General features: G+C 51.1%; 1 protein-coding gene across 6 annotated transcripts in view; it reads left to right on the top strand.

The window, feature by feature from the left end:
- The window catches only part of VAC14 (VAC14 component of PIKFYVE complex), a 214,505-nt gene that overhangs the window by 171,683 nt on the left and 29,036 nt on the right, over window positions 1–13,786 (top strand). The gene's annotated exons all lie outside the window — the stretch shown is intronic.

A 13,786-nucleotide genomic window follows, 5' to 3' on the forward strand; every position in this document is an offset into this window, starting at 1 on the left:
TGCCTGTACTGGCCAATCATGCCAGCCTGCGGGGTATGCCTAGGAGCCCTGCAGCCCGTCTGGCCAATTTAAAAGGGCCCAGACCCCTGGGCAGTTGCCCTCTTTACCCTCCCCCCGGCGCACCTGGTAACATCTACCAGCTTGGCCAAAGAGAGGAGACACTCCGCTGATGTCGCTAATTTGGGTTCTGTAGACAGTGGGCACAGTTGTATAAGTCGCATATCCCTGGAGAACTGGGACTAGAACCTTGGACCTTTGAGTCCAGGCCTCAACTACTTCAACTAAAGGAAAGCTGTGCTGGCTCGTGCCTGGCTGCAGAAATCATGTCGGTTGTGCCTCGTGATGGTCTGAAGCCACACTGGGACTCTGGCAGTACTTCCTCTGCGAGAGGGAGCAGGCGATTCAGTGAGATTCTAGCAAGAATCTTCCTAGTGATGGAGAGGAGGACAATGCCTCGATAGTTGCCACAGTCAGCCCTGTCTCCCTTTTTGAAAATGGTGATGGTATTAGCGTTACGTAAGTCAGCAGGGATTTCTTCGGTGCGCCAGATTTTGAGGCACAGCAAGTGAAGCTTCAGAGGGGTAGCCATGTTAGTCTGGATCTGTAAAAGCAGCAAAGAATCCTGTGGCACCTTATAGACTAACAGACGTATTGGAGCATGAGCTTTCGTGGGCAAATACCCACTTGAAGGCTCATGCTCCAATACGTCTGTTAGTCTATAAGGTGCCACAGGACACTCTGCTGCAAGTGAAGCTTGTTAGTCAGTTTTTCTCCCCACGCTTTCAGTACTTCGGCTGGTATGCCATCAGGACCTGGTGCTTTATTCTTCTTCATTTGTTTAATTGCTTTGCAGACAGCCTCAGGTGTTGGTGGGTTGGTGAGAGTTTCCCAGATTGGATGCTGAGGGATGGAGTTAACGGTGTCGTCAGTCGCAACTGATTCTTGATTTAGAAGCTTTTGGTTGTGTTCCTTCCAGTGTTCTTTGATGGATTCATTACCTTTAAGAAGGGCATTACCATCTTTGGAGCTCAGAGGTGTGAGGCCACATGTACGGAACAAGTTCAAGACCTTTGACTCACCAAAAAAGCTCCACATATCATGTCTGTCAGCAAATAATGGATTTCTTTTGCTTAGTCCTCTCACCATTTGTTTTGAACTTCAGCTTTGAACTTGATGGAAAGAGCTCTGCTTCTGACTGGATAGTGGTTGGTTTTTGCTTTTCTCTTCTGGTCCAAAAGGGCTGTAATCTCGTTGTTGTTGTTGTTGTCTAACGAGTCCTGATGTCAGAAGGTAGCGAGGCCAGTGAATTCCTCACAGGCCTCATGGATGGTCTGTTTTAGGGCTTCCCAGTCGTCTTCGACACTTGTGTTGTCATTTCCTGGTGTTCATATGGCCAGTGTTTCACTGAGGAGTGTTTGGAAGTTCTTTTGGTGCATTGAGGATTGAAGTCTTTGGATGTTGTATTGCTGTCTGTGTGATTTGGAAGGTTTCTATGTTTTGATGCAATCCTGGTGGACATGACTGACCTCACCGGGCAGAAGTCAGTCCAGCAATGGTCAGCTCCTCTCATGACACGAGTGATTTGGACATCTTAGATCCTGTGTTCTTACAATGACTTAGTCTAGCAGGTGCCACTGTTTTGAGTTTCTTCCGAAACTCAACTAAGCAAGGAAGCAATGGACAGCCCTGCCAAAAAGCAACACAAAAATAAAGTGAAATTGGCAACAAACTTTTCACTGTAACCAAGCTTTAAATTTTCTTCTAGTGGGAAAGACAGATACTGTTGGCCTCTGCGCAAAAGTATAGCTATTTGGTAGCCCTTATGTATTTTAATGAGAAGGCCTAGAAGTCACTTAATTTGTATTTAGATGTATTCTGTGAAGATTTTGTACTTGTTGTTTTGTACTTGTTGCTTTGTCTGTAGATTGTGTTTGTGATCACAAGATCTTGCTCTGCACATTTGCTGAATAGAAGGATGACACTGGACTTGATCTCGCGTACTCCTTCCTTCCCAACGGTGCTACTTCATACGTTAGAATCTCGGCCAGCTCCTGCGTTAAAGTCCCCTAAGAGGATTAGCGTACCTGCTTTTGGAGTGGATGACATTTTATCAAGGTCCACATAGAAGGATTCTTTCTGTTCTTCAGCATCAAGAGTTGGTGCATATACACCCATGATAGTGGCAAACGACTTATTGACCAGTTGGATGCGGAGGGTCATGAGGCGCTCATTGATGCCAACAGGGAGCTCAGTCAGGCGGCTGACTAGAAGGTTTTGATTGCAAAACCAACACCGTGTATTCGCCTGTCACTTGCTGGTTTTCCTTTCCAGAAGAAAGCGTAACCGCCACCCTCTTCCCGCAATGGCCTTCATCTGCATGTCTTGTTTCGCAGAGAGCAGCGATGTCAGTGTTGTACCTCGAGAGTTCTCAGGCGACAATTGCTGGTCTGCGTTTGGGTCTTTCACTTTTTATTTCGTCTAGCAGGGTGTGACGAACTGGGACTGTTCTTAATGTTTGCTCTGAATACTGTGTTGGTGCCTCAGTGTCCCCTAGGCAGTTCTTAAGTATCTAGGTGGTGGGATAAGGGTGTGTGATTGCTGCAGAGCAAAGGGCCAGTGCACCTAAATGCCTGGCACTCTGTCTCCTAGCAACTGATGGCCTGGGCCCCTCCTCTGCAAAGGTGCCAACTGAAGGTGTTGGAGACAAAGGGATCAGGTGACCTCCTGGCCCGGGAAAGGAGCTGAGCAGAGAGGAGGGGCTGGAGGGGGGGGTGGGTCTGGGGCTTACTGGGGACGAGGAGTAAAGTTCAGATCTAGGGGTCTGGCTCACTGCCCCCCAGAATGGACCCGGCCGAGGGGTCTGGTTCGCTGTATCTACAAGCTCTGTTTTAGACCCTGTTCCTGTCATTGAATAAACCTCTGTTTTGCTGGCTAAGAGTCACGTCTGACTGCAAAGTGGGGGTGCAGAACCCTGTGGCTTCCCCAGGACCCCGCCTGGGTGGGCTCGCTGTGGGAAGCCCACGGAGGGGCACAGGACGCTGAATGCTCCAAGGAGAGACCCAGGTGAAATCGTGTGAGCTTCTTGCCCTGAACAAGTCTGCTCCAAGGGAGAGGAGGCTCCGCAAAGTCCTGACTGGCTTTGTGGGGAGCTGTTCCAGAGCATCGCCCGGGGACTGCGTGACACAGGGTACAGACATTCCAAGTTGCAAGAAACATTTTTGGTTTTTGACCACACTGGGCGTGATCCCTCTGGACGGGATTCTCCAGTCAGGTATGGTGGGGCAGACTATGTTTGGGACACATTTTCTAGCTCCTTCCCCATATGGGGCAAGCAGAGGGGTTCCTAAAAAGGCCTGCTCAGTCATGACTGCTGCAGCCAAAAATGTCCCCCTCCCAGTCCAGGGGCCCATGACGACCATCTGTGGTCACCGCCTGCATGTGAGTCTCTGATTAAGGACTCCTGGTGATCACCTGTCCTCGTCGCCGCTCGCCCATTGCCACAGGACTTTTATGGGTAGGGGTGGGGGAGAAGTTTTTCCTGTGAAAGAAGCCTGTATGTGTAGTTTAATGTAGGGGGAGCTAATGCTCACCAGCAGCCACATACACCTTGGCAGACGAGGCACCTGTATCTGGTGGCAAGGAGGTCCAAGACAACTCGGAGTTTCTTCTCCATTGCAGTTGTTGAGAGGTGATCCTGCTTCATCCACCTGTTCTGCCGTCGAGGTCTTGTACTGGGTTGTGTTGTGCTCGGCTGCACTTTGTCTGGTACTTCGCCTTCAACCTTACCACCATGGGTGACCCTGCCAGGAGCACAGGACTCCAGCCGGCATCGCTCTTAAGGTCTTAAATATACGCAAGCTGCTCCACCATGTGACAGTGGCAGCCCAAGGACAAGGAAGACCCAGTGCTGCTAGCTCTACCAGTGACACAGGGTACATGCACTGGCAGTGGGGCCCTGTGCACAGGGATACCTCTCTCTTACTTTGGTTCACATTACAATTTATTTTAATGCTTGTATTGGGCGGTCCTGCCTCTTGCCAGCTACGAGACACCGCCTCCGTGCATCTGCTGCATCCCGTCCCTGCCCAGCCTCTGGCTGTCACAGCTCGCCCCAGCCGGCAATTTCACATCTCACCTTCTTCTGCTTCTCTCGAGCATCACAGCCCTTCTCTGCCCCTGCCTCGGAACAAGAACAGGTTTGCTGAACAGGCTTTCAAGGCAACAAGTTCCTTCCTCCAGGAGCAGTCTCTGCCCTACAAAGCTGCAAGATAAGCAGCTGTAGCTGTACAGCCGAACCTGCTAAATAGATTTACTTTCTGAGACCTTGTCGTAAAGGCTCCTGGACTTGAAATCTAGTCACTTCCGCACCGAAACAGTTCAGCTGCTCCACCTGCTCCTCAGTGGCTGACACGTTTTTCTGTATTTTTTTACGGCTTTTCTCTCCGCCATTGCTGGGTGAAAGACCCAAGCAGATGGAAGGAGTAACTGACACTGGGTCGATGCAGAGCACTGTACAATCCACAAGCAACTAAACCGCTTATAACAAAGGAGAGAGAACAGACCTGCTGGATCTTGGTGCTGCTTGTCACAACAGTACATTTGAAATCACATCTGGGTTTGGTTTTTTGAAATTTATTCTCCTTTTGAAAAAGACTGGCTTCCTCTGCACAAACAGCTTCAACCCAAGGCATGAAGCAGAAGCCAGCAAGTTCCTGGCTCATCACTGGTTATTTAGTGCCTAGTACAGTTCTAAAATGTGCCAGTCCCTAAGGAGCCGATCAGCAAGGCTCAGTCCCAACCCGAAGAGCTGCAGCCTTAAGGGTACATGTGCAATGTAGCCAGGCGTGTGAATGGCAGCTCCTGGAAAAGGACCTGCGCTAGCTGTAGTCTAGCTAGCTTGCCAAGATTAGGAGTGAGGATGCTGTACAAGCCCACTTGTTCCCCTTGCATATATACTTGCTTGTGCAGCCTGCTCCAAAGCCAGCGCTGCTGCAGCCTCTTTCTGTTTTTTAGCAAGCTAAACAGAATACAGCTTCACGAGATGCCCCTCATAGCCCCAGCTGCAGTGTCGACGCACCTGAAGGGTCTTGCAAACACTACCAGATGGGGCACTACCAAGCCTTTGTAGTCCGTGCATCTAGTCATGGTGGTGGGATCGACACCTGGGAATCAGTATTAGCTGAATCTGGGCCCTGATTGCAGGGAGGGCATGGATTAGGGTGTCTGCTGGAATCTACTCCTAGATCTTCACCTTGCCAACAAGTGCAGCTGCTTCTGCTAGTGCTATGGATCCTGTATGGCATGATCCTGCAGTGTCCTGCTTCCGCTCTCTGTCCCTCAGCACTTTGGGATCTGCGTGACATTGAGACTTCCATCCATCTTCCTGCGTGATGTGCCACCCCCAGGGAGATGCACCCGGCTCCCGTTTCTGTGGCACTGCCCCTGCTCCCAGGCAGTTTGAGGGCAAGGGGAGGTGGCTGGAAGACCCCCACCTCTCTCACTCCGGGTGTGTGATTGTGCCATTGAACTCTCAAATTCTCAGACAAGTCCCTGAATGGATTCCAGTGTTGATGCAAAGCAAGAAGCAGAGAGTATCAGCTAGAACCAGATGTAGTGCAGACAGGATCAGCACGATCTCCTCCCACCTCCAGCTCTGTCACCTGGATCAAAATCCTTCTCTGTAACCTTCCTACTTGACTTGGGCGTCTACACTCACAAGGCAGCTCACTGCACTGCTCTCCAGGTAGGGAGAGACGGACCAGATTACAGCCTCCAACTCATTTCCCCTTGAAGACTGAAGTGCAGGAACTTAACCCAGTCTGCAGAGATGCAGAGCCTGGTGTGCCACCTCACCTATGCAGCTATGCAGATGCTCCTTGGATGATTGCATCAAGCCTGCTTCATTGTGAGCTGCAGTAGTAGCAAATCCGAAAAGCTGTGCGCTGGCCTGCGGTGCCAAGGTGAGGGGCAAGAATGGCAGAGCAGAAAGGAGAATACGCATGGAAGGATGGCCATGCTCTCCCTTTTCCTGCCCTCCTGCCAAGAGTCTTGTTTCTCTAGACCCTCTCCCAGCAGCTCTCTGGAATCTCCAGTATTGCTTGGTTAGTTAAAGCCACCTGTTTTCTCATGCGCCTTCCCCTCCCACTTCCCCATCTGCCGTGTTACAGATGCCTGTTCTCCGCTGTCCTTCACTCAGTGGAAACCCTTCACCAGAGGAGATCTGCTCTGCGTTTCCCATGGCCCTGGCATGTGATCTGGGAGTCACTGTGCTGATGGCTTCAGCTGTTGGCTGTTGTTATGGGGCTAGCAGCTGCACTTGGTTGCTTGATGCTCTTTGGCCAGTTGTTCTCTCCTCTTCCCTGCCCCTCCCCCAGTATTGTCTTCAGAAGCTTTCAGGCACTGCCACAGGGCAGAAAGTGCTGTGCCTGAAGCATGGGCTGCGATCTGATGCTCCTCCACTCCCGGCGCTCTCTGAAGCTCTCTATGGAGTTCTGCAGCAGGCCGTGTCTCCCCACCGCAAATGCATCAGGGTCTGCAGAGATTAGACGTGGGCATTTAAGGTGAAGGGGGCCCAGGCTTTGTCTGTAAACAGTATATTAAGTGCCTATAAATGAGTTCGAATGCAAAGCAACCCCTTCACCAATTGAGGTGGAAAATTCCTGCAGTGCCTTTATAAGCTGAAGGGCTTAGCCCCCAAGTATGTGTGGTAACAAAGAGCCACTGCAGCTGTGGAGATGCTGGCCCTTCCTGGAAGTGCCCCTGCAAAGTGTCTGCCTGCTGCTGACCTCGGCTCTCCCTCACGGTGGAGCATGTGGAGCTTTTAGCTTACCGCGAGGCCGCCTGCTGCTCTGCAGGCAGGAGGGAAGCTGAGCCCCCAGCCGTGGCTGCAGGGGGCAGATTCCCTTCACCTACCAGGGGTTGGACACGTCAGGTGGGACCAACGTCCCCAGTGGCAGCTTGGGAGGGACTGACTCTTGTATTGTAGGCTGGGCAGGCTGGCTTGTACCTGAGTGCCAGTGCACGGGGACAGGTCGTCAAAGCTCTTTGATGTGCTTACAGAGGGTAAATGGTTCCCTCTGTACAGGTTGCTCCCTGCCACAACCTCCCGATGATGCATTGGGACAACCTCTCTGTAGCACCTTCCACCCCACAAGTTCAGGGGTCCCTGCAAACAGGAGGGCACTTCAGTACACCCTAGTGGGGCAGGCTTATCCCCACTTCCCTGGGGGAAAACTGGGATACCCAGGGGCTGGGAGTGGAGTTGCCTGGCTGCCTGGAATATAACCCAGGAGCCTTGACTCCCAGCAGGCTATCTACACCTAAATAGGGGGTGGGTTTGCCAAACTCTGGGGAGACCTCAAAATTCCTTCCAGTGCACCCAGGTTGGACCAGAGCTTTTGATTCCCAAACACGAGGGAGATCAGTCACATCACCAAAGTGCTGGCCGGGAGCAAGTTTTCCTGCCCACATGCTGCTCTTTGTTGTTGCTCCTGTGGAGCTGGGTCCTGGGTTCCCACGAATCCTCGCTGTAACCACTAGGGAACAGCTTGTTCCCACTGTCTGTCTGGGGGGTGGGGGTGGGAGCACTGTTTGTTTCTGTTCCCACTCAACAGATTGAGACTCAGACCCAGAGATGGAGTTAGGAAAGTTGCAGAGGCAAAGCAGTGGCGCACCAGTCTGCCTCACGCAGAGGGGTGATGTGTGCGCTGTTCCTTTAGTGCAAAATGTTTCCAGATTTCCCAATGCTAGTGCAAAAACACACAAAAACAACAACAAAATCCCATCCTGGCTGATCAAAACCAGGCCTGCAAGCAGCCAACAGTTTGCTTCAGACTCTGCTCGAGGGAACAAGGCGTTGGCCAGCAAAATGTCAGAGTTTCTATTTATGGAAAATGAGCCCTTGGTTTTGATCGAGGGTTGGGGGAGGGAGGGAGAACCAGAATTATATTGGCCTTAAAATGCCTGCTGCAGCGCGTTGGCGTGTGAGGGGAGTGTCAGAGGTCACCAGGCTTGTCACAACTGCCTTCCTGGCTCCCTACACAGGGGTTCCCAGGAAGCTTTCCAGGGCAATTCTTGCTTCTGCAGCCCTGGCTGCTTGATGTGCATCCTAGCCTGCAGCCATAGAAACTGGCTCCTCGCTGCTCTGTGGCCTGCGAAGAGCACTGCTCAGCCCGAGGAGGCTTGTCTGAAGGCCAAGGCAGTGCTGAGCGGCACCGCCAAGGGCTCAGGTGGAACAGACCGTCAGGGTAGAAGGCAATGAAGGACTCTTATCCTTTCCCCTCAGGACTGACTGGATCATGGGATTTGGGCCCTGACTGGCAGTAATTGGCCCCAGAGATGCTCAAGCCAGGGTGTTAGCCCCCCAGGGCTGATGTAGGGATCTGTGACTAGGGGCAACTCCACAGTGGGTGGAGATGGGCCCACTGGAAAGAGTGATAGGCATGGGGTCAAACTTGCTCTGTGTGGGGTTTGAAGGACTGACTCTTACCAGATCTCTGGGAAGCTTATTAGTGGGCATGTGGGTTCTCGGATTGGTTAATATGTTTTCTCTGTAATGCTTTCACCTGGAGAATAAATGTGTTTTGTAGGAAAGCTCTGTGCTACCTTTATAACTCTGAGGAGCAGGAAGAGCAGACTTGTTTCGGCAAGCTTGTTGGGGAATTCGCAGCGCAGGCAGGGAACGGTGCAGCCTGGGAAAATCCTGGTCGTGGCGGGAGTGACGCAGGTCGCTGCCGAAGAGAGGTGATGTCTGAGGAGCAGGGAGCCTAAAAGTGGGGGGCCCTTGCTGGACTATAGAGGGGGAAATGCAGGGCCGGGTGCCCTGAACTGTGACAGTACCATACTCCACCACCATCAGAGGGAATAAATGCTACGGGCTCGCCGCCGGAAATGGCATTCAGTCCCTGTGACAGACAAGTTAATATGGCTCTTTTTTTAACCTGAATAACTTCCTTCCCCTTTGATTCGGTGGCTTACAAGAGAATAGTGCTTTGTGACATTTTCAGTATTGGTCTAACTCTGCTCCTAATGAAGAGGGTGATAAAATTCCATTCAGTGGGAGCAGAGCTGGGCAGCCCTGTGTGCTTCTGAAAATCTCGTCCTTAGTACTGGCATAATACGTCTCCTCTGCACAGCAACTTACTGGCATCCCGTGTAGCTGGGCTCTGTCCCACTGCACAGGTGGGGAGAGATGGGCACAGAACTGCCGGAGGAGCTGGGGTTAGAACTTGGTGTTCCGTGCTCAGAGCTCTGTGGTAGTACCATTCCCTGTCAAATAACTATTCCCTAAGGCTATTGCATACAGGAAGAGCCAGAGGGACGGGGTGTGGAGTCAGGGGTAACAGCAGGAGGAGGAGACGATCTGAAGAAATGAGTTTTTTACCCACGAAAGCTTATGCCCAAATAAATCTGTTAGTCGCTAAGGTGCCACCGGACTCCTCGTTGTTTTTGTGGATACAGACTGACACGGCTGCCCCCTGATAGCAGGAGGAAGGATATTTTTGCCCTTGACTCGAGTCCTGTGCCCTGCTTGAATGCTCATCATCTCCCTTAGCCAGGACAGCTGGGTTCGGTTAACAGTCCCAGCCCTCTCCCGAAGGTTGCTGGGGTGATTCCGACTTCCTGTAGTGCCGTGTTTCCTCCCTGGCAGTGCGCTGTGGCACTAAGGTTTGTTTCCTGCTGCACTGCATCAGGCTTGACTTGAAATAAGCAAGCAACTCATCCCGGGGCGGTCTCCCTTCCATTCCAGCAACCTCCGCTAGCTCCTGTTTGAGGCTTTCGCTCGTCATGGTATACCATTAGGGGCAGGATCCTGAGCCAGACGCCCTCCTGGCCTGTTTGTGGCAGTGCTGGTCTCTGCCTCCAAGAGGGGGAAATGTTTAATCCCAAAAGCACATGTCTGCAGCCAGTTATGCAAGAATCATTGTTATCAATGGGCTTATTTATTGCTGCCTGTTCCGTTTGAACACAGTCCATGAAGAATGTTAGATTAGGTTACGTAAAGCTCTACATAGAGGATCTAATTGTCGGCCAGGACTGCGTCACTAATTGTACCAGCGGCATCTTGAGCTGCTCCTGCTTCCTCGGAGTCCCAGCCACCCTGCTCCTAGCACAGGAAAGCCATGTGGGTGGAGGGATTCTGCTGTGCATGCTGAGCTTAGCAGGACCCAGGGTAGAAAGCTGCCATGAAAGCATCACTTTCCTTCTGTTTAGGAGAGTGAGGAGGATGCTGTGGCACTGGTTTTCCAAAATACTGCCAGGAATTGTGTGCTGGTGAAAGCTGCTGGGCTGACAGCCCTGCAGATGGAATGTGGCAGGGCTGATTTCTCCCCTTCGCCCCCACTGGTGTTTCTCCACTCCTCCCTGCAGAGAGCTTCAGCCCTTGGAATCCTGACAGCAAGGTGGGTGCTTGTAAGGGTGCCTTAGTGATGTGGGAGCCCATCACCCACCAACTGAACTGAGCCTTCTCTTCCTCCCTCTGAAGTACACTTCAGTCTCCCATCTTCCACCTGCCCTGAGCTCTCACAAACCTGCTGTAAATAGCTCTGTCATCAGAGGTGTTCTCACCACTGCCTACTTGCTCCTCTAGGTCCGTAATCTATTAAATGCTGCTCCCTGTGGTATCCTGCTATTAGCCTCCCCAGACTCTGAGTAGCAGCTGTTCATCACAGAGTTTCTTTTGTGTTTTGAGCCACCTTGGGACACTTCTGCTTCAGCCCTTGGCTCTTTAATAGTCTCTGGTGAGGGATCTTGTCAAAAGCGTTTTAAAAATCCAAGCAAATGATGTTCAACAGGGTCTCCGTCATCCACAGCTTTACTGACTCCTTTCAGAGACTCCAGAGCAGATTAGAAAGGCAGGGTTTGCCCTCCGAGAAACCGGGCTGCGTTGACTTCATTGTGTACTCATCCCAAGGCTTGCATTGCTATGTCCTCGTCTGACTCGTGGACAGTTTCCTTCTGCTTAAAGAATTTGTTTAAAAAACATACTAGCAAAATCTGTTCTTCACCCGCCAAAAGGTGTAACTTTCTACAGTGAACCATCTTCATAGATTTTAAGGCCAAAAGGGACTGATCAAATCGAATATGGATTGTCCTAAAATAAGCAGTATCACAAGGAAGGACCAACGCATATCATAGTTCTATCCTGTAGCTAGGAGTACAGTAGCACCATGAAGCTGTTGTTTTTTATTCAGGGAACTTCTAACAAGAGCCAGGATTGTAGTTGAAACAGTCACGTTAGTGTAGCAACACATAAGCATGCCCTAGATCAAGTAACTTGTGTCAGCATAGGTGTAGTGGAGGTTTAATGAAGGAGGGGACGGTTAGCCCAACGGAGCAGAGATAGCAATCCTGCATCGCTGGGCTGCCTTTCAGCCAAGAGAGATCCTGAAGCACTTCTTGCCTGGCATCACAAACTGAAATCCCTTTGCCCAGTACAGAAGTGCAGCCATCCCTAGAGTGAGATGGGACGGCTCTCCAGAAGGGAATGAACGACGGCACAACCTTAGGACAAGAAGTGAAGGATGGTGTCTAACCGAAGCTACAGGAAGGGAGTCTAGGCAGAGGATGTTTGGCCAAGACACTAGAACTGTCAGCCTTCGCTCGTGCAAAAAGTGCCATAAGATGGTTTAAAATGAGCGCTCCAGCAGCACAGCCCCCCACCCCAGCCAAGCGGGGGCACTGGTTCTCCAGGGTCATTGGAGAGAAAAATGCCACCTATTGAGTCACCACTTCCTACTGCTCTTGAGTTTTCCTGTGAAATCACTGCCCTAGTTTGACCCTGTTCAGCTTATGGGATGTGACGAGATCACAGCTTGAAGCCATATGCAACTGAGGATGCTTATTGTTCTCTAAGCCAGAGGCCTCAGCCTTCAGCCACGGATCCAGCACATGCTATCAGAAGTCACCATATGCTGCCGCTGCTGCCTTGGAGAGCATGGGCATGGCCCTGGCAAGGAGAACTAGCTCAGAGCTCCTGCAGCAGCACCTGTCTGGCCGTTTAATCCCGCGGTGTCTGCTGGAAGTATTCCATGGGCATACTGACAGCCCCGACCCCCCAGCCAGTCAAAGCAAAGACTTGCCAAGCAGTTTGCTAACACTCCAGTCCCTTCAGGAACGCACATGCTGTTGCTTTTGCCTTCATAAATGTCCATCGGATGCCTCCAGTTGATATTTCCGGTTGCTGGTTTGGTTTATCTGATGGTGAGTGTCACTTCCTGGGTACTGGAATGCAAACACGGAGACGGCCGGTGCACTGAACACTGTCATACAATCAGCTGGACAGTGTGTTAATCTTTCTCCATCCGATTAAATCTTTGATGAGGAATTTGCTACCTACTTTAATGGGGAAGGAAAGGGGGTTTTATGAATGCAACTGAGACAATCCTACAGCACCTGTATCACGGAGCACCCCACTGTTAAGAGCTCAGTGTCCGGTTATGGCATGAGTGCTTGGAAGAGTCCCAGTGGTGCACTAGGGAATGTTGTTTGTAGGTAGCTTTGGAAGCCACTCTGACTGTCCTTCCCCTCCCTCTCCATGTCCTTGGGTCCTGTCAGCCTAAGGATAAGAAAGGAGACATATTTCCAGCACTCAGCATACCCCAGAGCATGCTATAGAAACAGGCGATAAGTAGTATCCTTGGTGCCCAATCCCACCCAGAGCTTATTTGAATAGGATTCTGGTGAGAGCCAGATCTGGTTAAGTCAGTCAAGTTAGAGAACCCAGCACCAGGCAGGATTCAGCCCAGCAGGTTGCTAGTGGCTGCACCTACTGTAGGGTATTTTCTGTATTGGTCAAGTTGAGTCCATGATCCAGTGAGAAATGTTAGTGGAAAATCCTTGTGTAGACAAAGGGGAAAGCGTCACTTTGCTGGCTCAAGTAGCTGACCTCTGCTAGTGTGGTCCTCAGACATTGGGGACTTTCTGCACTGAAATGCCTCTGTAATTTTAATGAACTCGGACAGGAAATTCTTAATGAACGTCATACATGTTGGGGGAAGCCTCTTCCCTCCCCCCTCCTCCCCCAAGTCTCTGCATGTCACTGAGTGGGCTCCAGGAGAAGGTGTGTTGTGTGGATTATTCTACATTGGAAATAAAATGAGATTTGAAGGTTTTAAGCCTGTTTTTCGCCCAGTGGCGACAAGGGAATGGATCACGTCCTTCTCCAGGTTCTCAAGGGACTGAAGGCTGTTGGATCGGGGCTTCTGCTTGCACAGAATAGCAACGCCAGTGTTGGGCAGCATTTCAGGTGTCCTTGAACAAACCATCCAGAACCGCAAGAGCTAGGGAGACATGGAGGCATCACAGACCAAACAGAAAATCCTAAAATCCAAACAAACGCTGAGGAAAATCTGGGGTTTGGTTTCTAGTGAAAAATGTTAAAAACCTGGCAAATGCTGCAGTTTGCTAAGCAGAACATTCCGGCTGTGATCAGCTGAGCCCCCGTGATACAGCTTATGAAACACCCTGTATCAGCAGAACTGTGTGGAGCTGGGCTGTTATAAAGGAAACAATAGTGGCAGAAAATGTATTTGTAGGAGCACATCCATCGTAACCCCCCGACCACCGTGTTCAAGTGGACTGGGAGTCAGGAGATCTGGATCTGTCTCTTGACTGCCACATACTTTTTGGGTGTCCTTGCGGAACTCTCATAACCAGTTTGTGCCTCGGTTTCCCTACCTGTAACATGATGACAGTTCTTACCTGCCTCTGTGAAGTGTTCTGGGAGCTGGGTGGGAGGCACTGCCCCGTGGGAGTCAAGGTAGCAGAACTAGTCCTCGGCTGGAGC

This window comes from Chelonoidis abingdonii, chromosome 19, assembly GCF_003597395.2.
Source record: "Chelonoidis abingdonii isolate Lonesome George chromosome 19, CheloAbing_2.0, whole genome shotgun sequence".
Taxonomy (NCBI): Eukaryota; Metazoa; Chordata; order Testudines; family Testudinidae; genus Chelonoidis; species Chelonoidis abingdonii.